This window comes from Macaca mulatta, chromosome 6 (assembly GCF_049350105.2).
Source record: "Macaca mulatta isolate MMU2019108-1 chromosome 6, T2T-MMU8v2.0, whole genome shotgun sequence".
Classification (NCBI taxonomy): domain Eukaryota; kingdom Metazoa; phylum Chordata; class Mammalia; order Primates; family Cercopithecidae; genus Macaca; species Macaca mulatta.
The window spans coordinates 85,051,702-85,076,599 of NC_133411.1; the positions used below are offsets into that span (position 1 = coordinate 85,051,702).

The window sequence follows — 24,898 nt, forward strand, 5'->3', positions numbered from 1 at the left end:
CGGTGGTGCTCACCTGTAGTCCCAGCGCCCTGAGGAGGGAGGATGGCTAGAGCCCAAGAATTTGAGGCTACAATGAGCAATGATAACACCACCACACTCCAGCCTGGGTGACAGAGTGAGACCCTGTCTTAAGAAAGAGAGAAAGAAAGAAAAGGAACGGAGGGAGGGAGACACTGAAGGGGAGAGAATAATTGCAAATCACCTATCTGATAAGAGTATGGTATCTAGAATATAAAAATAGTTTTTATTCTTAAAAAAGTCAATTTTTAAAAACAGGCAAAGAACCTGAGTAGACATTTCTTTAAAGAAGATATGCAAATGAAAATAAGCACATGAAAAGATGCTCACCATCAGTGCTCATTAGGAAAATGCAAATCAAAACCACAATGAGATACTACTTCATACCACTAGAATGGCTATAATAAAAAATAAGTAAGTTGAAAATAAGTTTTGATGAGGATATGAGGAATTGGAACCCTCATACTTGGCTGGTGGGGTTGTAAAATGATGCAGTTGCTGGGGAAACAGTTTGGCAGTTTATCACAAGTGAAAGACAGAGTTAAAATATGACCCAACAATTCTACTTATAGGCATATATCCAAGAGAACTGAAAGCAGGTGTTCAAATGGAAAATGTTCATGGCAGCTTTATTCAGTGGTTAAAAAGTGGAAACAAACCAAGTCTAAGCTTACAATGGAGTATTATTAAGCCATAAAAAGGGATAAAGGCAGGCGTAGTGGCTCATACCTGTAATCCCAGCACTTTGGGAGGCTGAGGTGGGCAGATCACTGAAGTGAGTGGTCAGGAGTTCAAGACCAGCCTGACCAACATGGTGAAACCCCATCTTTACTGAAAAAAAAAAAGAAAAATTAGCTGGGCATGGTGGTGAACACCTGTAATCCCAGCTACTTGGGACGCTGAGGCAGGAAAATCACTTGAACCCGGGTGGCAGAGGTTGCAGTGAGCCGAGATGGCGCCACTGCACTCCAGTCTGGGTGACAGAGTGAGACTCCATCTCAAAAAAAAAAAAAAAAAGTTGGGGGGGAGGGGGCGAATGAAGTACAGATACATGCATAGATACAAACGGAAATTGAAAATATCATGTTAGATGAAAAGAAGCCAGAGACAAAAAGGTCACAAGTCCATTTATATGAGTTGTCCAGAAAAGGCAAATTTGTAGAGACAGAAAGCAGATTAGTGGTTACTAGGGGTTGGGGGGATGGGGAAATGAGGAATAACTGTTTAATGACTGCAGGCTTTTTGGGGTGATGAAAACATTCTGAAATTAGGTAACAGTGGTGGTTGTATAACCTTGTGACTGTACTGGAAGCCATGGATTGTAAACTTTAAAATATGGTTAATTCTCATTTATAAATGGGAGCTAAACATCAAGTACTTACGGTCATAAAGTTGGCAACGATAGACATTGGGGACTACTAGATGGGGAGGAAGGCAGAGGGCAAGGGTTGAAAAACTGTTGAGTACTAGGCTCAGCACCTGGGTGACAGGATCCTACATACTCCAAACGTCAGCATTGTGCAATATACTCAGGTAACAAACCTGCACATGTGCCCCCTGAATCAAAAATTAAAGTTGGAAACGTTTTTTAATAATAATAAAAAATTATCATTAAATTGTGAGTTTCATATGTGATTTTTTTCTCTCAATTTAAAAGCCATATTTTCCAAAACCAAAAATAATTAGTGAGAAAAGTGGCATGGTTTTATATTTTTGAAAATCTCTTTTACATATGACTTAGTGGGAAAAAGTTGGATGTTCATATTTGCTTCTGCACTGAAGCTGTGGCGATGTATTTTGGTTGAAGTATATGAAGAAAATCCAGCTTCCCATAGACATGTAGTTGGAAAAAAAGGGTATTTTAATAGACTTTCCAGATCATTGTGGATGTTCACCTTTGATACACCAAAATTCAACAAGTGACAGTTTTTTAGATGTTAGTTACAATGTGGAGTCTGAAGCCAAATCAATTAACTTTCCATGTTCTATGATATTAAAATCAATTGGTTTATCTTGCAAAACTACAAAAGTGGAAGGGTGTGACTGAAAGGTGGTGAAACTTTTTTCTTTGTAGGTACAGAACACTGAATTACTCTAAAGAAAAAAATGAGGCCGGGCGCGGTGGCTCAAGCCTGTAATCCCAGCACTTTGGGAGGCCGAGACGGGCGGATCACGAGGTCGGGAGATCGAGACCATCCTGGCTAACACGGCGAAACCCCGTCTCTACTAAAAAGTACAAAAAACTAGCCGGGCGAGGTGGCGGGCGCCTGTAGTCCCAGCTACTCGGGAGGCTGAGGCAGGAGAATGGCGTGAACCCGGGAGGCGGAGCTTGCAGTGAGCTGAGATCCAGCCACTGCACTCCAGCCTGGGCGACAGAGTGAGACTCCGTCTCAAAAAAAAAAAAAAAAAAAGAAAAAAATGGAAAAGGACAAATATTATGTCTAAGGTATTACTTAATGATTAGCAATGGGGTTATTCAGCTTTGAGGAATCACTTAGGTTGAGTGCCATAAATACAGTTGACACTTTATATATCCATAGGTTTTGCATTCATGTATCCAATCAACTGTGGATCAAAATATTCCCCCCAACCCTGCAAAATGGATGGTTGCATCTGTACTAAACATGTACAGACTTTTTTCCTTATCATTATTCCCTGCACAATTCAATATAATAACCATTTATATAGCAGTTACATTGTATTAGGTATATGAGTAATCTAGAGATGATGCAAAGTATACAGGAGGATGCTGGGTGCAGTGGCTCATACCTGTAATCTTAGTCCTTTGGGAGGCTGAGGCAGGAGGATCACTTGAGGCCAGGAGTTCAAGACCAGTGTGGTTAACAGTGTAAGACCCTGTCTCTACAAAAAAATTGAAAAATTAGCCAGGTGTAGTGGCATGCACCTGTAGTCCTAGCTATCCAGAAGGCTGAGGCAATAGCATCGCTTGAGCCCAGGAGGTCAAGGCTGCAGTGAACCATGATCATGTGACTATACCCCAGCCTGGGCAGCAGAGTGAGATTATTTATTTATCAATAAATAAAGTCTATAGGAGGATGTGTGTAGGTTATATGAAAATACCACACCATTTTATATAAAGGACTTGAGCATCCATAAATTTTAGTATCCTCAGGGAATCCTAGAACCAATCCCCCATGGATACTGATGGACAATTATAATAAGCTGTCTTCTATATGACAGGAATTTGGCTGGATGATAGGATAGGGTGTGAAAGGAAAATGGTAGGAGAGTGCACGACATAAACCTTTGCCTGCTACAAAAGTTTGCCAAGTCAGGCTGGGTAAAGACTGCTTTTCTAGGACTGGACTCGTAATAGAGACTTTACAGCCCCGCTGGCCTGCACTACCAGAATGCAGACTTCTGCAGGTAATGCAGGGATGCCTGTGTCACACTGACTTGCCAACACAAGACATGCTCAAAAAATATTTGAACTTTACTAAATTAGGAAAAGCATATACCAGTAGAAATATTTTTCTTTATTGTTGCTTGACTCAAAACATTGAAAGATCCTTTAAAAAACCTGTAATTTATCTTATTCCATCATTTTAGCCTTTTTATATCATTGAGATTATACTATAGCCTTGTAGCTTTCTTTTGTCATGTAATCTCATAATCTAAGAATTCCCTCATGTTAATAAAAATTCTGTCTGCTCAAATTTTAAATCCCTCCCCCACCCCCATCAAGGCCTGTTTCTGTACCCGCTAGTACAACCCAGAGTGCAGGTGCCACTAGAAAATCCTCACGGTTCTCATACATGTCTGTTAGGACCCCTAAATTTCAAAAATCATTTAAAAAACACCTCAATGGGGCCAGGCACGGTGGCGCATGCCTGTAATCCCAGCACTTTGGGAGGCCGAGATGGGTGGATCACCTGAGGTCAAGATTTTGAGACCAGACTGGCCAACATGTAAAATGCTGTCTCTACTAAAAATACAAAAGTTAGCCGGGCATGGTGGTGCACACCTGTAATCACAGCTACTTGTGAGGCTGAGGCATGAGAATCGCTTGGACTCTGGGAGGCAGAAGTTGCAGTGAGCTGAGATCGTGCCACTGCACTCCAGCCTGGGTGACAGAGCGAGACTCTGTCTCAAAAAAATAATAAAAATAATAAAATTTTAAAACTTCAATCTTCTATCACACCATGTGTCCTGCATTGTTGTTTAATGGTGTCTTTTGCCACCAGCCTGGGAAGGCAGGCCAGGCCAGCCAAGTAGAGTAGGGACGAACCGGACTCACTGTGGAGAAACATCTAGACCACTTCTATGGGTTCAAATCCATCCATACTGTGTACTACTTGGACCGCAGACAAGGTACCTGATCTCTTTGTGCCTCAGTTTCCTCATCAGTGAAAGGAGGAAAGTGATGATTGTTCCTACCTTGTTGGGCTGAGTGGATGCGTGTAGAGTGCTTGTTAACAGTGCTTGGCATATAACAAATGCTGTTATTATTAATGAAAATCAGACAGCCCTGGGTTGGAAGCTCCTCTTTCCACTTGCCCCTGAATGTCACTTGGTCCCTTGTTTAACAACCCTCAGTACTTCCATTTTCTCCCCAAATTGGTATTGTAAGACCTGTCTCACAGGGTTGCTAGAAGGATTGGCATTTGAATGAGCTCTGTGCAAAGCAGCTACAAAACTTGCTCATAGTGGGCACACAGGAAATAGTTATGTCTTAGGCTTCTTTACAAGCCCACCACACTCAACATCACAGAGCAGGTGTTTGGGGAATTAAAGGGAGCGGTCTGGGGATGGAGGATTTTCCGGGCAGGAAGGGAGGCACAGGTGCTGGCATTTGGATGTTTCCCCGCTGAGGTCCACGGTCTGCTGAGTGGAGAAGCCCCAGGGATCCCTACTACCCCAAGGCCCATCAAGGCGAGACGGACCACCTGAGCCAGCAGACTGAGTTTTCCTAATTTGTTTCTAATCACATATTCTGGCTGGAGGACTTTTCCTGCTGTGGTAGGGTAGGAATGTTTCCATGAATGTTTTACCAGAAAGATCTGGTTCCTCTGTTTAAAAAAATATTTATCACTTGTGAAATCACAGAAATGGAAGGGTTTGTATGAAACAGGAACTCCGGGCAGTTCCCAACAGAAGGCTCTTTTGCAGAGTCTTCCTGGGAGACTCCTGCCTGGCTGGCCCAGCGTCCCTGGCAGTCGGCCCCACTCCTGCCCTTTCCCTGCGGCGCAGTAAGTCGCTCAGCAAGCTCAGCTGTTGTAAAGTGCCTGAGTGCCTTGGGAATTAGGAGACGGAACGAAGAAAGTCAATTGATGTGTAAGTCTGGTACTCAGATAACTCAGGAACCATTAAAACATGACTCAAGAAGCTCATCTGTCTCTGTGAGGCAGGCCGGCCTGCTTCCCCTCCAACCTCTTCATGCCTCATTCACCTCCATCTTGGGGCAGCTCCCTTCCTGTATTTCACCTCACTTCCGGCACTCTGTCCAAGTCTGGGAGGTCTCCTTTAATATTCTTGGACCCAAGTTATCTGCTTTGGCCAGAAGGCAGCCTCTCTCCTCAGACAAAAGCTATGTCCTCAACTCCCTGAAAATGCAACTCATGGCCCCTCTGCATTGTCACAGATTATGACTCCACCTCTCCCCACTTCTAAGGACTCGGCTCTCAGCTTACCTGGACTCAGGGGGCTCCTCTGCAGTTCCGTCTCGCTCTCATGCAGCCTGCCTTTGCTTGTGGATGCTAAGGTGTTAGAGAATTCGCTGCTGCCCTTATATCCTGCCTTGTAATAAACCCCAGCACTGGTTTTCCTCCATTACATGCTCCACATCCATTTTTGGTTATACCTGCCCCTGCCGCCTTGAGCCAATAACTGGTAAATCATTATGAAGATTTCTTTTCATTTTGCTTCTTCTTCTTCTTCTTTTTCTTTTCGAGACAAGGTCTTGCTTCGTTGCCCAAGCTAGAGTGCAGTGGTGCAATTATGGCCCACTGCTGCAATTATGGCCCCCTGCTGCCTTGACCTCCCAGGCTCAAGTAATTCTCTAGCCTCCGCCTCCCAAGGAGCTGGAACTATAGACGCAAATAACCATGCCTGGATAATTTTAAAATTTTCTGTAGAGATGGGGTCTTGCTGTATTGCCCAGGCTGGTCTCAAACTCCTGGACTCAAGCAATCCTCCTTCTTCAGGCTCCCAAAGTGCTGTGATTACAGGCATGAGCCACTGCATCTGGCCAATATCTGTGAAGATTTCTATGGACAAGATGCTGTACTAGTGGCCCAAGAATGGCAGGTTATAAGACTTGGCTTCAGCCATGCACGGTGGCTCACACCTGTAATTCCAGCACTTTGGGAGGCTGACGAGGGAGGATCACCTGAGGTCAGGAGTTTGAGGCCAGCCTGGCCAAACATGGAGAAACCCCAACTCTACTAAAAATAAAAAAACTTAGCCAGGCGTGGTGGCACACGCCTGTAGTTCTAGTTACTTGGGAGCCTGAGGCAGGAGAATTGCTTGAACCCGGGAGGCGGAGGCTGCAGTGAGCCAAGATGGCACCACTGCACTCCATCCTGGGTGACAGAGTGAGAGTCTGCCTCAAAAAAAGAAAAAACATCACTTGGGTTTATCATCAAACAGCTTCCGAGCTGACTCAGGGCCATCTAGGCTGTAAGTTAGGTGTCACTGAGTTCATTCATAATGGCAACCAGGAAGGACTATTCTTCACTGGCATGCTCAGGGAAGGCTTCCCAGACGAGGTGGGGGTTTGAATTGAGCATTATAGGCAGGACAGTGGTTCTCAACCTATTTTATTTTATTTCAATCTATTTTAGGTTCTCAACGCATTTTAAAGAAATATACGTACTGGGGTCATAACCCTAGAAATATGATACCTAGCAGCTCCTCCCTCTCCCCCTCCCTCCCTCCTCCTCATCTGTATCCTCATTCTCCCCCTCCTTTTTTTTCCCCTTTATTCTCCTCCTTCTTCATTTTTAAGTTGAACAGATAACTGAGTTAGGCAATCAATATTGAGAACTATTGCTTTTGGCCAGGCAGAGAGAAGGAAGATGGTTTTGATGTTGAAAACAGGTTTACCCAAAGAAGAAAGGCAAGAAAGTACAAAGCTTATTTATTTCAGGGAGGGTGGGCAAGGAAAAAAATTGGCTTGGCTGATGTATTAGTGCTTGAAAGGCAGCTCAGAAGTTTGGATTCTATATTTTATGCAAAGTTGAGCCATTAATGGTTTTGTTTTGTTTTCCTTTTTGAGACAGGGTCTCACTCCATCGCTCAGGCTGGAGTGCAGTGGTGTGATCTCAGCTTACTGCAGCCTCAATTTCTCCATGCTCAGGTGATTCTCCTACCTCAGCCTCCAGAGTACCTGGGACTGCAGATGTGCACCACCATGACTGGCTAAATTTTTTTGTATTTTTATAGAGACGGGGTTTCATCATGTTTCCCAGGCTGGTCTCAAACTCCTGAGCTCAAGCTATTCACCTGCCTTGGCCTCCCAAAGTGCTGAGATTACGTGTGTATGCCGCTGTGCCTGGCCTCATTGATGGTTTTTGAAGAGGGGAGAAGATCTAAGGAATACGAAAGTGTTTCTATAACAGGCACTTGCTCCACCTAGAATTAGCTCTCTCCTTACACTTGGAGGAGGTACACTGTTTTCCTGTGTCCAAAAGCTCCAGTCTCTTTTGTAAATTGTAGCTAAAATTAAAACTAGATGTCCCCATTGAACCCTGCCCCAGAATGAGTGGCAATGATTATACTCACTGTTTTGTTCCCATGTCCTCCGAAAGACAATCACGAACATCAGTCTGATGTTGTTACATTTCCCAAGGTTTCAACCATTTTATCATGTCTATGGTGAAGTAGTTCATTTTCATAGAATTGCAGGTAAAATTGTTGGAACAGAAAGAAAGAAGGGACCAATGTATGAGATACGCAAAGAAAGAAATGTAGGACTTATTGTCCCATTGGATTGGGAAGAAGGCAGCAAGGATCATATATAAGGAGCTCTTGAGGAAATAGGGAATTTTTAATGGCAAAGCAGCTGCCTTCAAAGATATGAAAGTTGTCAAAAGGTAGAAGAACTAGGCTTATTGTGTGTAACAGTAAGCTTCTTCAAGAAGGAGTGGCACAGGGGCTCACGCCTGTAATCCCAGCATTTTGGGAGGCCAAGGTGGGTGGATTGCTTAAGCTCCTAGGAGTTTAAGACCAGCCTGGACAACATGGTAAAACCCCCTCTCTACAAAAAACACAAAAATTAGTTGGGCATATTAGCATGTGCCTGTAGTTCCAGCTACTTGGGAGGCTGAAGTGGGAGGATTGCCCAAGCCCAGGAGGTCAAGGCTGCAGCAAGCCATGATGGCGCCACCACACCCCAGCCTGGGCAACAGAGTGAGACCTTGAAAAAAAAAAAAAAGAGAGAAAGAAAGAAGGAAGGAAAGAAGGAAGGAAGAAAGGAAGGAAGGAAGGAAGGAAGGAAGGAAGGAAGGGAAAGAAAAGAAAAGGAAAGGGAAGGGAAGGGAAGGGAAAGGAAAAGAAAAAAGAAAGGAAAAGAAAAAGAAGTAGTAACAGTATGAGACCATTCAACTAGATCATGGGAGATAAGATAGGACATTGTAGGATTCCAGGTCCTAATAGATGCTTAACATGAAGTCAGCCATCGCTCTAAGCAACAGCCATTAGTAGCAACAGCACCTTTTATTTGTATAAAGTCAGATATTAACCTTTTTTGGACACAGCACAAAACAGCACAATTGGGGCTCTAGAGGTTGCTGATGGACCAGAAATGGTGGCTCATACCTGTCCCAGCACTTTGGAATGCCAAAGCAGGATTACAGGATTGCTTGAGGCCAGGAGTTTGAGACAAGCCTGGGCAATGGAGCAAGACCCCTGTCTTGACAAAATTTTTAAAATTAGCTTGGAATGGTGATGCCACCTGTAGCCCTATGTACTTAGGAGGCTGAGGCAGGAGAATTGCTTGAGCCCTGGAGTTCAAGGTTATAGTGAGCTATGATTACACCACTGCACTCCACCCTGGGCAACAGAGCAAAACCCAGACTCAGTTGAAAAAAAAAAGTTACTGGTGAAAAACATATTACTTAGGTCCTCTTTCCTCCTTCAACCTAATAATCCAAATGAGTAAATGCATTATCCAAAATAAAATACATATTATATTTACACAATATAATCTTTCCTCCCTGAAAATTAAAAATCCCTTTTTCAAGCCCTTCCCACTGTTATTCAGAATGTATCATAGTGTTCTATTCTCTCTAGAACCAAGAAAGCCCCTTGGAACAAGTTAGATGCTCAGCAATGTCTACTGGCTCTGCAAGATCTCCTGAAGAATGAAACCTTCAAGACATAAGTGGGCTCATAGGAAAAATAGAAAGGGCAGGCTGATGGTTGTTTACTGGAATATATGCAGAGTTCTCATCAGGAGGATGCTGAGCAAACGGCCTTCATCATTGCTAAGAACAACAGGAAATAGCCTTAAGTTTAACAGTGAGGTTAAAATGACCCTCAGAAGGATGTAATAAAATGTTGTCTGTGTAAATCTCTGAATAATGTAAACCTCTTCCTTGAGATTGTGTTAAACTGAACCTCCAAAGGCTACACCTTAGCTCTATAATTCACTCTTTTATGACACCTTTGCTAGACTGTGAGCACCTCTAGAGCAGCTGCTATTGTCATCATTTCTATGTTGTCACTGCGTCCCCAGGATCAAGCACAGTGCCTGGTTCACAGTAGGCACTCCCTGAGCATTTGATTTTTTAAAAAATAGATGTATTTCATTACCTACTGCCTGAGAGTACTGCATAGCTTTATTATTTATTTATTTATTTATTTATTTATTTTTTGAGTTAGAGTCTCACTCTCTCACCCGGGCTGGAGTACAGTGGCGCAATCTCAGCTCACTGCAACCTCCGCCTCCCGGGTTCAAGCAATTATCCTACCTCAGCCTCCTGAGTAGCTGGGACTACAGGTACACGCTGCCACGCCCAGCTAATTTTTTGTATTTTAGTAGAGACGGAGTTTCACTGTGTTGCCCAGGCTGGTCTTGAACTCCTGAGCTCAGGCAATCCTCCCGCCCCAGCCTCCCAAAGTGCTAGGATTACAGGCGTGAGCCACCATGCTGGGCAGCTTTTTTTTTTTTTTTAATGAAAGTAAGGAAGTAACCAAAAAGAAAACCCCTAGCACCACCAATCTCCCCACATAATATGCAGTTTGGCAAAGAGAGAAGAACCTTGGATCCCACTGAAGAGATATGAGGAGGTGATCACTGGGAATGTGGAGGCTTGGAAATGGGCCAGAAATATCTGGGCAAATCCAGAGTTCTGCCTGCAGAAGATTAGAGCAATAAATGGAGTGTATGCGTCATTTAAATGAACTACAAATGGGAATCTGAGATAAGCTGACATTCAGACTCACTTAAACTTTGTACTTACAGAATGAACACTTTGCAAATAGCCTCGGGGTTACAATTCTCTTAAACTTTTCACATTATTGCTATAAGATGTGGTGGGCCTGAAATACCACAATGGCCAGCTGATTGTGCCAAAAAAGCAATTGAGGCAGATGCATGAGGAAGGAGGGGTTCACCTTCTTTCTCCCTGGTTGCAAGTTTATGAAGACAGGCTGTCTTTTAAAATGGAAAAAATCTAAAAGGAAAATTTTTAAAGCAAAAATTAGAAACAGGATATTTGGAAAAATATGCATATTAAGGAAAGCAAAGGAAAAGATGGCACAGGTAAGAATAAGGGTCCCAGGAGCTTCTTAAGTAAAGAGGAGGGCCTTTGAAGTCCTATTTGAAAAAAAAAAAAAAAACCAACAATAAAAATGTAACCACAGAGCAGAGGTCTTTGGGAAGTCTTGAAACATAAAGATATATCTAAGTCTTATGAGGGCAGCATGGTGTTTTATGTTTACATTTTGTCAGGGATACAGCTTTCCCAGGAATTCTTCCCTATCTTGAGGAGAGGCATTATCTACAAACAGGCGCAACCCAATTATGATTATCACTCAGAAAGCTGTGCATTGGTGAACTGTTGGTCATAGTCAACCCGGTTACCCCTCCCTCACCAAAAGCTTTTTCTCCATCAACTCCAAATAGCAGCCAAACAGGCTCTCACCTTCTCAGCTTTCATCTGCACATGAATCCTTTTTAATCTCCATTTCCCACCATTCACAGGACACTGAATTTTACCTCTGACAATTTATTTTTTGTATGAACTTACCAAATATAATAAGACACCAGCATTATCAGTCTCCAAAGAACTCGAGCCAGCCTAGAAAGTCCCTCCAGAAATACCACAAAAATCTATTGGTTCATTGCTGTATACTCCAGCATTCACCATAAGTAATGCCATTAGTTTTTCTATTTGTTTCTGCTTTGTTTTTTAAAAATTTATTTTTATTTTCCATAAGTTATTGGGGTACAGGTGGTATTCGGTTACATGCATAAGTTCTTTAGTGGTGATTTGTGAGATTTTGGTGCACCCATCACCCGAGCAGTATATGCTATACCATATTTGTAGTCTTTTATCCATCGCCCCCCTTTCAGCCTTCCCCCTAAATCCCCAAAGTCCATTGCATCATTCTTATGCCTTTGTGTCCTCATCGCTTAGCTCTCACATATCAGTGAGAACATATGATGTTTGGTTTTCCATTTCTGAGCTACTTTACTTAGAATATTAGTCTCTAATCTCATCCAGATCACTGCAAATGCTGTTCAATTCATTCCTTTTTAAGGCTGCATAGTATTCCATGGTGCGTGCGTGTGTGTGTGTGTGTGTGTGTGTGTGTGTGTGTGTGTGTGTGTGTGTATGCACAAATGCATTATCCAAAAGAAAATACATATTATATTTCTACAACATAATCTTTCTTCCGTGAAAATTAAAAACCCCTTTTTCATGTCCTTCCCACTGTTATTCAGAATGTATCATAGTGTTCTATTCTCGCTAGAATCAAGAAAGTCCCTTGGGACAAGTTAGATGCTCAGCAATGTCTACTGGCTCTGCAAGATCTCCTGAAGAATGAGACCTTCAAGACATAAGTGGGCTCACAGAAAAATAGAAAGGGCAGCTTGATCATATATATATATAAAATATATAATCATGGTATGTATATATAATATATAATCATGGTTCCATGATTTTTGCAATTGTGAATTGTGCTGCTATAAACATGTGTGTGCAAGTGTCTTTTTTGAATAATGACTTCTTTTTCTCTGGGAAGCGGGACTGCTGGATCAAATGGTAGTTCTACTCGTAGTTATTTAAGGAATCGCCACGCTGTTTTCCATAGCAGCTGTACTAGTTTACATTTCCACCAGCAGTGTAAAAGTGTTCCCTGTTTACCGCGTCCATGCCGACATCTACTCTTTTTTGATTATGGCCATTCTGGCAGGACTGAGGTGGCATTGCATTGTGATTTTGATTTGCATTTCCCTCACCATTAATGATATTGAGCATTTTTTCATGTTTGTTGGCCATTTGTATATCTTCTTTTGAGAATTGTCTATTCATGTCCTTAACCTACTTTGTGATGGTATTGTTTGGTTTTTTGTTACTGATTTGGTTGAGTTCACTGTAGATTCTTGATATTAGTCCTTTGTCAGATGTACAGATTTTGATGACTTTTCTCCCACTGTGTAGGTTGTCTGTTTATTCTGTTGACTGTTCCTTTTGCTCTGCAAAAGCTCTTTAGTTTAATTAGGTCCCAGCTATTTATCTTTGTTTTTATGGTATTTGCTTTTGGGTTCTTGGTCATGAAATCGTTGCCAAAGCCAATGTCTAGAAGGGTTTTTCCAATGTTATTGTCTAGAATTTTTATTGTTTCAGGTCTTAGGTTTAAGTCCTTCATCCATCTTGAGTTGATTTTTATATAAGGTGAGAGATTCTCTTATTCTCCTACATATGGCTTGCCAATTGTCCCAGCACTATTTGCTGAAAAGGGTGTCCTTTCCCCACTTTATGTTTTTGTTTGCTTTGTTGAAGATCAGTTGGCTGTATTGGGGTTCATTTTTGGTTTCTCTCTTCTGTTCCATTGGTCTATGTGCCTATTTTTGTACCACTACAATGCTGTTTTGGTGACTATGGCCTTACAGTATAGTTTGAAGTCAGGTAGTGTGATGCCTCCAGATTTGTTCTTTTTGCTTAGTCTTGCTTAGGCTATGTGGGCTCTTTTTTGGTTTCATATGAATTTTAGAATTGTTTTTTTCTAATTCTGTGAAGAACAATAGTGGTATTTCGATGGGGATTGCATTGAATTTGTAGATTGCTTTTGGCAGTATGGTCATTTTCACAATATTGATTCTACCCATATGAGCATGGGATGTTTCCATTTGTTGATGTCGTCTACGATTTCTTTCAGCAGGGTTTTGTAGTTTTCCTTGTGGAGGTTTTTGACTCCTTGGTTAGGTATATTCCTAAGTTTTATTTTTGTTGTTTTGTTTTTTGCAGCTATTGTAAAAGGGGTTGAGTTCTTGATTTGATTCTCTGCTTAGTCGTTGTTGGTGTATAGAAGAGCTACTGATTTGTGTACATTAATCTTGTATCTGGAAACTGATGAATTCTTTTATCAGTTCTAGGAGCTTTCTGGAGGAGTCCTTAGGGTTTTCAAAGTAAATGATCATATCATCAGCTAACAGTGACAGTTTGACTTCCTCTTTACTGATTTGGAAGCCCTTTATTGGTCCATTGCTGTATACCCCAGCATTCACCATAAGCAACACCGTTACTTTTTCTGTTTGTTTCTGCCTTGTTTTTTTTATTTTATTTTTTATTTTTTTGAGATGAAGTGTCTCTGTCTCACCCACGCTGGAGTGCAGTGGCACGATCTCGGCTCATTGCAACCTCCACCTCCCAGGTTCAAGCAATTCTCCTGCCTCAGCCTCCTGAGTAGCTGGGACTGCAGGCACACACCACTACACCCAGCTAATTTTTTGTATTGTTAGTATAGATGCGGTTTCATCATATTGGCCAGGCTGGTCTCAAATTCCTGATCTCAAGCGATCCACCTGCCTTGGCCTCCCAAAGTGTTGGGATTACAGGATTACATTTCATGTACCCAGCCTACATGAAATATCCTTTCTGAGGATTGAGCTTGGCTCACAGACAGGGCCTGGTGAAATGGTGGGTGGGGACCAAGGGGTCTTTCGATGGCCTGGCTTTCTTTGCTTTGATGTGCACTGGTTCTTCAGGCCTAGCTCAATGTATTCCCCCTGGTTCATGTTTCCAAGGCAGACTTTCTCAGTGTCTCTGTCCAAACTCTAACAACCTAAACAGCATGGCCCTGCCGTGGCTTTTCTTCTTTGAGGTGAGAAGTCCTGAACCATAGCCTTCCATCCCAGTCCAGACAGCTGTGGATGGCCAAGGCGGGGAGGAGAGGTGGGTTCTCTGAGGAGAGGATGTGGGTGGGGAGTAACTGGTATCTCTGCTATAGTTCCCTACAATCTCCCCCTCTGTTCTGGTCTATCTGGGTAATGAGCAAATTTCTGCTCCTTATTGTCTTAGACTTTTAATCTTAATAATTAATGCAATTATCCACCACACTACTTGTTAAACAGATTCTGTGAGAATTAGTGTCTAATATTCTAACCTCTGGTTATTCATTCTATAAAACGACAAGCCCTGGGAGTACATTTGGCGTTAGGTTCTTTCGGGGCAAAGGATCTTGATAGAGCAAAGTCCTTTTGGGTGTGGTTCTGTGTGCAGGTCTAAGTATAGTTGCTTAGAATGGGCCCCAGGAAAATCCTGAAAGTGGGTGAGGTTTCTGTGTCTTTTTCTGGAGCCCCTCTCATGTTTCCTGGCAAGTTATCCTGAAGACTTCCATTTGCACAGAGCTTTATAGTTTGCCAACAACTTGACGTAGATTATCTCATCTCCTGCTCACAAATACCCTGAGGAAGGTATCATTACCATCGTCATTTTGCAGCTGAATTACTTTATCATTTTATAATCAAAGATACTGGGGCTCATCCAACAAATATTTATAGAGTAAACCATGTGTCAGGGCCAGTGGAAACACAACGATAAATGAACAATACCCAGGTCCTCCCTGCAGGGAGGCCAGCAGAGAATACTAACCTCAAGCAGGAAGTGACAGCACAGCACTAGGCTATGAGGCCTCGTAGAAGGACCAATGATCCCAGAATGGAACAGCTTTCTGCAGGAGTCATTGCCTGATTTTTTATAGGACCATGGTTAGTAAGATAACAAGAGCTGCAGGAAAAGCATTCTAGGCCATCCCATTCATTCTTATTTGACCTCTCAAAGAGGAGATCTACCAATTCAAATGTATCTCCAATGGTGGCATTTTAATCTTAAAACCAAAAGAGGTCCTTGGAGCAGGCAGTGTGTGGGGTAGTGTGGGCCCAGACATGTTCTCCTGCAGTCCCCAGGTTGGATGTGCCTCCTTACAGGGACTGCAGACCAGCCTCTGGGACACTTTGCTGAGTAGGCCTGACAACTGTGGCCTCCTCTTCTGAGGCAGAGCATACAGTAACTCCTCATTCCTCCCCTCAATGAGAGATCCCATTATACCACATAGAGGGCAGCCCTTCTGGAAGTGACAACCAGGGAAATGGAGTCGAAGCTCTTCAACCGCAAAGGCGTAGTCTAATACACACAAGTACCAAGAAGTGTTATAGGTTGAGTATCCCTAATCCAGCAATCTGAAATCTGGAAAGCTCCAAAATCTAAACTTTTTAAAGTGCTGACAAGATGCTTTGCTTTCTGATGGTTCAGAGTGTACAAACTTTGTTTCATGCACAAAATATTATATAAACTTACATTCAGTTTGTATGTATAAGGCATATATGAAACATAAGTGAATTTCATGGTTAGACTTGGGTTCCATTTCCAAGATATCTCAGTAATGTATATGCAAAAATTCCAAAGTCTAAAAAAAATCAAAAATCCAAAACACTCTGGTTCCAAACTTTTTGGATAGGGGAGATTCAACCTAGCAATTGTTTGTGGTCAGAGGTGAGAGTTCAATCCAGAACAACTTTTCCTGTTTCTTCGACCTCCCTAAAGAATACATAGAACCTGAATCTCCCCTGCAGAGGTGCAAAGGCAGCTAATCCCCTAGAGCAGCAAACAGATCTCCAGAATTTTCCCCGAAGAGACTAGTTCAGCGTCTCCAGGGATTGTCAGACATTTTCACCACTGCATGCCTTTGATTTTTCTCTCAATTGGGCACAACGGAAAATTTAATTATTTTGGGGAAAAAATATATGACTTTCAGCCATGCTAACTCCCTTTTAAAGCCATCTGGGATACCAAAATGGGTGAGATAAGTGTAAAATAATTTTAAAAGATGCCCTTCCTAGAAATAGTACAGAACTGCTTCCTTATGTGGCTTGTTGGTGGCCAGGGGTCTGCAGGCTGTCCTGGATCCAGGCCCAGGAAGTGACTCAGATGTGGCAAAGAAGCCATGTTGTTGAAGAACATCCCGGGGCTGGATTTGGGAAAGGCACATATTCGATGATGATATAAATTCTGGTCTTGTGCACATATTGTTTTGCAAAATCCAGGCATGAGATCATTTGGCTTGAATATTTTTCTCTGAGGGTTTCTCACAGACAAACACAGTTATCTGAATTGAGTTAGACCAGGGGAAAGGCATTTTAGGGATTATCTGATTGTACATGTAGACATTTAAGTGTTTCTCAGTCAGGACAAAAACCAAGCATTTTCTATTTGCTCTCTGGAGGAAAAGCCCACGGATCTCTTATCATGTCATCTTTTTCTACTGCTTTATGGAGAAGAACTTACAATGTTTTCTCCAAATCACTGGATAAGAAGAAAGAACAGCTGTTGCTCTTCTTTCAGGCAGCATTTATTTGACTAGATGAGTAGTTGGTTGGTTTGGTTTTGTTTCTTGTTTTAGGCAATTTGGAAGAATTAGAGCCTCTAGGATTACTCACAGCTTTAACTAGGACTTTCTACTGTAAGCGGGAGGTCATGAATAATACCCACTTTAGAGAAGCTGTAGTGCCTCTTTCCAGAAGAGACTGGTTTGACGCATCACAGCCTTGTGGTGTTTCTGACCACTTACATCAGAATCACCCCAGGGAAACCAGTTAAACCACATATATCTGGACTCCACTCCAGGGAGCCTCAGGGAGGGATAATGGGCCCAGGAATGTGCAGGTGTTTCTGATGCCCACTACACTTGCAATCCATAGCCCTACCAATACCAAAGAAAGTGGTCATTTCCTCATTCTGCCACATCGTTTGCTTGATTCTGCTCAGAATTTTTTCTTAATATAACAACTAAGTCCAAAATATTACCACTCAACAGAAAGGTACAGAAAATTCAGGCATATTAACAGTGTAAAATACTAAAGGGCAGCTGGGCATGGTGCCTCATGCCTGTAATCCCAGCACTTTGGCAGGCCGAGGTGGGCGGATCACCCAAACTCAGGAGTTCGAGATTAGCCTGGCCAATATGGTAAAACTCCGTCTCTACTAAAAAAATACAAAAACATTTAGCCAGGCGCTGTGGCATGTGCCTGTAGCCTCAGCTACTTGGGAGGCTGAGGCAGGAGAATCACTTGAACCCAGATAGCAGAGGTTGCAGTGAGCCGAGATTGTGCCACTGCACTCCAGCCTGGGCGACAGAGCAAGACTCCATCTCAAAAAACAAAACAAAACAAAACAAAACAAAAAAACCTGAAGGGCAAGAAAGAACCTGAAGTCTAACTGATCATCACTTTCTTGAGTAGAAGAGAGAGAGCAGCAAGTGTCCTAAGGCAGACTTGCAGGCCAGAGGGGAAAGGAGACACCTCAGAGTCTTGTGCAAGAGGCCAGGTAGGGCAAGTTTTATCTTTTCTTTCATCTGCAACATGTTTACAGTCATCTTCTGCAATCAAGAGGCTTGCAAAAGAGAACAGACTCAGACAGGCTCAGAAATCAAGTATTCTCGAGAAAGAAGAAAGAGCAAAGTTTATGAAATCCTGAGAAGATGGATAAAGAATGTGCACCCCCATATTCGGAATACTAGAAATGGGGTAATGCTCATTGAAATTTGCAAGATGTTTTAGGTGTATAGAAATGCAATGACTGAATAACACAACTGGTCATAAGCTTAAGGTATTATTATCTCAATAGATATTCCAGATTGGAACTACAAATACATTCAAGAAATATTTTAAAATTTAGGGATTATAGACCTATATCAGGTTATTAAGGTAACTGGTGATATTTGAGATGCATGCCTCAATTTAAGGCTAATTTCTTTGGAGAATAATCGATATATTCCAGCAATTTTTCTTGGGGTCACATCAAAATATGGTATTTCTGGGGTTTTCATGTCCTTAGTTGTTTGGGGTATGCATCTGTTGCATTGCAGCAGCTGTATAGCAGGACAGGAATTTCAATTCTATTTCTCCTGCTTATTAGCTGTGAAATGTTGGGTAATTTACTTTACCTTTTTGGGCCTCAGTTTCCTCATTTGTAAAATTAAATATCTATATGTATGTATTGCTATTACATATTTACCATATATACACACTATATATGTATTTTAAATTATATACATAATTTATATATTATGTATATAATTTAAATATATATAATTTGAAATAAAGTGTATATACATGGTAAATATGTAAATATTATTCATGTATTTATTTACTTATTAAATATGTATGTGTATAAATACATATTTAAATTATATATGATTTATTAATTTATATTATATATAAATGTATAGGTGAGGGCAGTGGCTTGAGCCCATAATCTTCAGCACTTCAGGAGGCCGAAGCAGGCACATCACTTAATGTCAGGAGTTCAAGACCAGCCTAGCCAACAGGGTGAAACCCCATCTCTACAAAAAATGCAAACATTAACCAGGTGTGGTGGTGGGCACTGTTATCCCAGCTACCTGGGAGGCTGAGGCAGGAGAATCACTTGAGCCCAGGAGATGGAGGTTTCAGTGAGCTGAGATTGCGCCACTGCACTCCAGCCTGGGCGACAGAGCAAGACTCCGTCTCTCTCTATATATATACACATATATATATAATTTAAAATATATGTATATACACACTATATTTTAAATTATGTGGTACATATATATACCATTTAATTAAGTGGTGTGTACATATAAATACACATACTATTACAAGAAGAATGACAAAATCCTCCTGTAGCCACTAAATTACTGTGGTAAATTTAGCTTGTTGACCTACTGTAACATGTGAAACATACTGTGTTTCACATCGGAGGTAGATTAGTGCTGGTGTGGGATCAGTGTGGTATCTTGGTCTTCTTGGTATCAATTTCTTACATCTTTATTGTAATCACATTTATATATGTGTGTGTTATATATGTATAAAATACTATTTTATAGAATAATCATGAGAATGAAATATATGATCATGTTTGTGAAAGTGACTGTCATGAGGTGGGTGGGTACTCTGTGAATGCTTCTGAATCATGACATTTTAGGCTGAGTTCTAGGTGAAACATATTCTGTACATCTGGTCACAAATCATAAGTTTAGACCCTACAGCAAAATGTCTACACTAAAAATACATAGAAAAAAATGATACATGAATACACTTATCAACTGGCAAATTAAAAACACAACTTCATTTATTTCTGAGTTTTAAAAACAAGGTATGAGAAATGCTCTGACTTTGTTTAGCAGATAAGTGACTTACTAAATAGAAAACGCTAAGTGTCTACACTTGAGAATCCACGTTAACTAGGTAAGTCTGAAGGGCAGCTGTGTCAGAGGTCCCCTTCTCTCACCTCCTTGTGTTGAAACAGTTGAGGAAGAATTAGACTTCCTCCACAAGACAGGCAGGACCAATATGTGAATTTCCAGGTTCTGAGAAAAAGAACATGACCTAGAAGCTTTGGCTGACTCTGGCATTCCTCATAAATTATGGGAGGTGTAATTAATTCTTTCCCATTCTGAATACACGTAACTTCTCTGTTCTCAAATGCAACTTTGTACTTTATATTCTGTTCTCCCACATGGTTCTGGTGGAGAATGAAATAATTTATATTTCTACTACAACTTTCCTGGTGCTGTCACAAATTCCACTGTGTAAACAGCTTTTTAAATGCAACTGATAGAATCCCAAAAAGAATTTCAATAGGCATGTGTGAACTCATGTGTCATCTAAGTAATCAACAGAAAGCAGATGTTTGGATGCAAACACAGACTAACCATTTTCTTGTGGCTACTAAATTACTGTGAATTTGGCTTGCTGACCTACAGTGGTATGTGAAAAGTGCCATGCGTGCGTGTTCTTTTTTATGCTGGAGGTAGATTAGTGCTAGTTTGGGATCTATGTGGTAGCTTGGTCTTCTTGGTACCAATTTTCATACATCTTTTATTTTAATCACACTTAAAAAATATTTCTTACATCCTTTATTTTAATCTCTTTTTTTGCAATTTTTCCTATCAGCTTATTTTTTCCTGTGTAACACTAGAAAAGGGAAATTATTAAAGGACATTACTATCTTATAATTTCTATTTTCTAATTAAATCGTATCTTACAAAATTTATCCTCGGCTGGGTGCAGTGGCTCATGCCTGTAATCCCAGCACTTTGGGAGGCCAAGGTGGGTGGATCACGAGATCAGGAGTTCAAGACCAGCCTGGCCAAGATGGTGAAACCCCGTCTCTGCTAAAACTACAAAAATTAGCCAGGTGCAGTGGCAGGTGCCTGTAATCCCAGCTACTCGGGAGGCTGAGGCAGGAGAATCACTGGGACCGGGGCGGCAGAGATTGCAGTGAGCCGAGATCGTGCCACTACACTCCAACTTAGGCGACAGAGTGAGACTCCATCTCAAAAAAAAAAAAAAAAAAGATTATCCTCTAAAACTTTCACTGGTGGTAAATATGCATATAACACTTGACAATTTACAATGTTCAGCTTTTCCTTTGATCTTTACATCAATGCTGTGAGAGAGGCAAAGCAAGAATGGCTACCTCCACCGCCACCCCCTAACCCCTATAAATTAGTAAAATTTCCTAATTTTACAAATTAGGACACTGAAGTTAGACACTCTAGAAAGAATGTAAAATGACTCACTGGTTGTTCATTCTAAATAACTACAAATATCTCTTTTCAATGACAAAACACACTTTTTCAGCTTCCTGCAGTTTTCTTGAGTTCTAAGTGATTACCCAAAAGAAACCCTAAAGAAGTAAAGTTCATGGTACATGTTCTCACATGGTTAAACCCCACTGCAACAAATACTATTCTAAAGAAGGTAATGAAAATAGTAACAGTAACTTATGTTAATCATGATTATTATATATCAGGTAATGTATTGTTTCATGTGTTTATGTGTTTCATATCTATGTGTTTCATCTCATTTAATCCTTTCGACATCTCTAAGCAGAGAGGAATTGTTATCTCTATCTTACAAATAAGGGAAATACATTTGGAGAGATCTAGCCACTTGTTCAAAATCATGGATACAGTATTGTTGAATTTAGTAATGGACCCAGCTTAATCTGACTCCAAGCCCAGAACTCTTAAGAAGTGCTTTACGGCCAGGCACGGTGGCTCGTGCCTGTAATCCCAGCACTTTGGGAGGTCGAGACGAGTGGATCACCTGAGGTCAGGAGTTTGAGACCAGCCTGACCAACATGGAGAAACCCTGTCTCTACTAAAACTACAAAATTAGCTGGGCATGATGGCGCATGCCTGTAATCCCAGCTACTCAGGAGGCTGAGGCAAGAGAATCTCTTGAACCCAGGAGGCGGAGGTTGTGGTGAGTGGAGATTGTGCCATTGCACTCCAGCCTGGACAACAAGAGCGAAACATTGTCTCACAAAAAAAAAAAGAAAGGAAGGAAGTGCTTTAAACAAAACTAATTCTACATCTGTGCTGATGATACAAAATAAAGGTATTTGTAGATCTCTCTACAAATAATTGTCTTTTCAAAAAAAGAAATCAGTAGTACATTGCTGGTGCAATTGCAAAATGATACTGCCACTTTGAAAAACAGCCCATCAATCTCTTGATTGACAAAGAGTAAGCATACACCTTGATAAAGGTAAGCATACACATAGCATATGATACAGCAATCCCACTCCTGTATATTTACTCAAGAGAAATGAAAACACATGTCTGCAGCAAGAGCTGAGTTGGAATATTCATAGTAGCTTTATGCATGATAGCTCCAAACTGGATCAACCCAAATGTCTACTAACTGATGAATAGATAAAAATACAAAAATTAGCTGGGTGTGGTGGTGCATGTCTGTAATCCCAGCTACTCAGGAGGCTGAGGCAGGAAACTTATCTGAGCCCGGGAGGTGGAGGTTGCAGTGAACCAAAATCTCACCACTGCACTAAAGCCTGGGCAACAGAGTGAGATTCTGTCTCAAAAAATAAAAAAGGACAAGGAATGGAATTTCAGGCAAAGAACTCAAAACAATGCTTTCCAAGCCTAGATGATACGGTTTGGCTCTGTGTCCCCACCCAGATCTCATCTTAATTGTAATCCCCAGGTGTTGAGGGAGGAACCTGGTGGGAGGTGATGGATCATGGGGGCAGTTTCCCCCATGCTGTTCTTGTGATAGTTGAGTGAGTTTTCACAAGATGTGATGGTTTTATGAATGGCAGTTTCCCCTGCAGTTTCTCCCTCTCTCCTGCCGTCTTGTAAAAAAAGGGTCTGTTTCCCCTTCTGCTGTGATTGTAAGTTTCCTGAGGCCTCCCCAGCCATGTGGAATTGTGAGTCAATTAAACTTCCTTTGTTTATAAATTACCCAGTCTCAGGCAGTATCTCTATAGCAGTGTGAAACCAGACTAATACGCTAAGGGATGATGAGAACCCTTGGGAGAGGCTTCTTCAAACTGTAGGTCCCTCTCCTGAAGATTCGGACTTAGGAGGTCCAGGACTCCTCTGTGGGGTCCAGAATTCTGCAGTTTAAATAGGCTCATGAGGGATTATAATCAGGGGAATTTGGGTAACAGTACAGAAAAACAAACCTGCTTATAACCAAGGAACCAGGCTATCTGGTGGGATTTATATGGGTATTTGCCCAATCTGAATCTGTAATTTGAAGCTGCTTTAATGACACACAACAAAGTCTCTTTAAGAGACTGTTATGAAGCAATTATTGTTATGAAGCAATTACTATTGCTCTGGGACTCAGCTGAGTCTCCTCCTGAAGGAACTCCGTTCAAAGTGGCTGATGTGCTGGGTGTGCCAGGACAAGACTAAATAAGCTCCTGGCTTGTACAGATCCATTGTGGCCCTTCACAAGGTGGGTGTAAGGCAGAAGCACAGCTGTTTTCTGAGCAGCGCTTCCAAGCACACACTGAAGACACCCACCCAGCCTATGCCCCTTTATGAGGCTGAACCAGTACCTCAAGTAGGAAAAAAGCTGAGGAACTGAAGGGAGAAGTACACTTAATATTCTCAAAACAGATATTGATCTTTTTTCAGGAAAACTTTAGCCTGGAGTAGAATGAGCATCAGATAAATATCTTGAAATACCCGAAGCGTGCTCATGTGGAAGACAGAACTGGCCTTTCCCCCTGCTCTCCTGAGGGACAGAGGTTTGGCTTTTGCCCCATGCTCCTGAGTGGGTAGAAGCTATGGAGAGGGGGTATTTTGGGCTTGACAAAAGGAAGAACAAATAGAAAGAACAAGGAGTTACAGCCAGACCAACTGCTGCTTACCTGCTGGCCCTGCCCTCACTCACTCACTGTGGGAACTTGGGCAAGCAGTTAAGCTCTCTGCATTTTCTCAATTGCAACATGGAAATAACATTTGCAGGGCTGTGGCAAGGATTAAATGAGATATCTGTAAAGCTCTTAACAGAGTGCTGGGCACATAATCAGAGCTCAATATGGAGTAGATTATACAAATAAGAACAGTCAAGGCTGAGAAAGGTGAAGGGGTTGCCTAAAGTGGAAATCAGTTTCCTGTCACCACAGGTGTGCAAGCACAGTCTCCACTCACCGTTAGGAAGGGATGAGTGAGGAGTGGGGAAGGGTCTAAGCATCACTTGCATAGTTGGATAGGAAAACATTTGAAGTCCTTTTTACCCTGAGCAATTTTATGACTCTTAGAGAAGGTAGGGAACATATTTTTGTGCTTATAAAAAAATTGTTCTTTTGCTTTTACTGAAAACACTCTCTATGCAGCCAGCCTTTAACCTTTGAGTTTAAAAATCTTAGCCCTTATGATTTCTACTGGGAAGTTAAGACATTACACAATGTTCACTCCTAGTCTATCTTTAATAACAAAGCTTGAAATGTGAGTCCCAAAACAAAGTTATGGCAAAATACATACCAGAATAGCAAGGAAAATAACCACACAGAAGTTTTGATGGACATGCCCACTGCATAAAGAATGCTGTTACCTCTAGAACAGTTAAGGAAATAGCATTATCTGTGAGTCATGGGATGCTGGAACTGTAAGTTTTCCTAAATACATCATACAGATGACCCAATGTTTGCAAGAATTGAAATAAAGGTAAAGGGAAAACAGTATGGACTTCCTGTAAGCCTACTGAAAATTTGTGTCAGATATTTTAAATTAAAAATAGTACATTAGGCCAGGTGTAGTGGCTCATACCTGTAATCCCAGCACTTTGGGAGGCTGAGGCAGGTGAATCACCTGAGGTCAGGAGTTTGAGACCAGCCTGGCTGGTGAACATGGTGAAACCCCATCTCTACTAAAAATACAAAAATTAGCTGGGCATGGTGGCACACACCTGTAATCCCTGCTACTCAGGAGGCTGAGACATGAGAATGGCTTGAACCCAGGAGGCAGAGGTTGCTGTGAGCCAAGATCTCATCACTGCACTCTAGCCTGGGTGACAAAGCAAGATTTTGTCTCAAAAAAATAAAAATAAAAAATAAAAATAGTACATTAAGTACATGCATTTATATCTCTTCTGTCCAAAAGACCACCA

The 24,898-nt window shown here is 41.6% G+C and overlaps 1 long non-coding RNA gene across 1 annotated transcript in view; it reads right to left on the reverse strand.

Moving 5' to 3' along the window:
• LOC144341458 (uncharacterized) overlaps positions 1–24,898 on the reverse strand; it is a 49,647-nt gene that overhangs the window by 2,395 nt on the left and 22,354 nt on the right. The window contains exon 4 of the long non-coding RNA XR_013418389.1: positions 2,788–2,880. This is a non-coding gene — a long non-coding RNA (uncharacterized LOC144341458). The remainder of the gene's footprint in view (positions 1–2,787; positions 2,881–24,898) is intronic.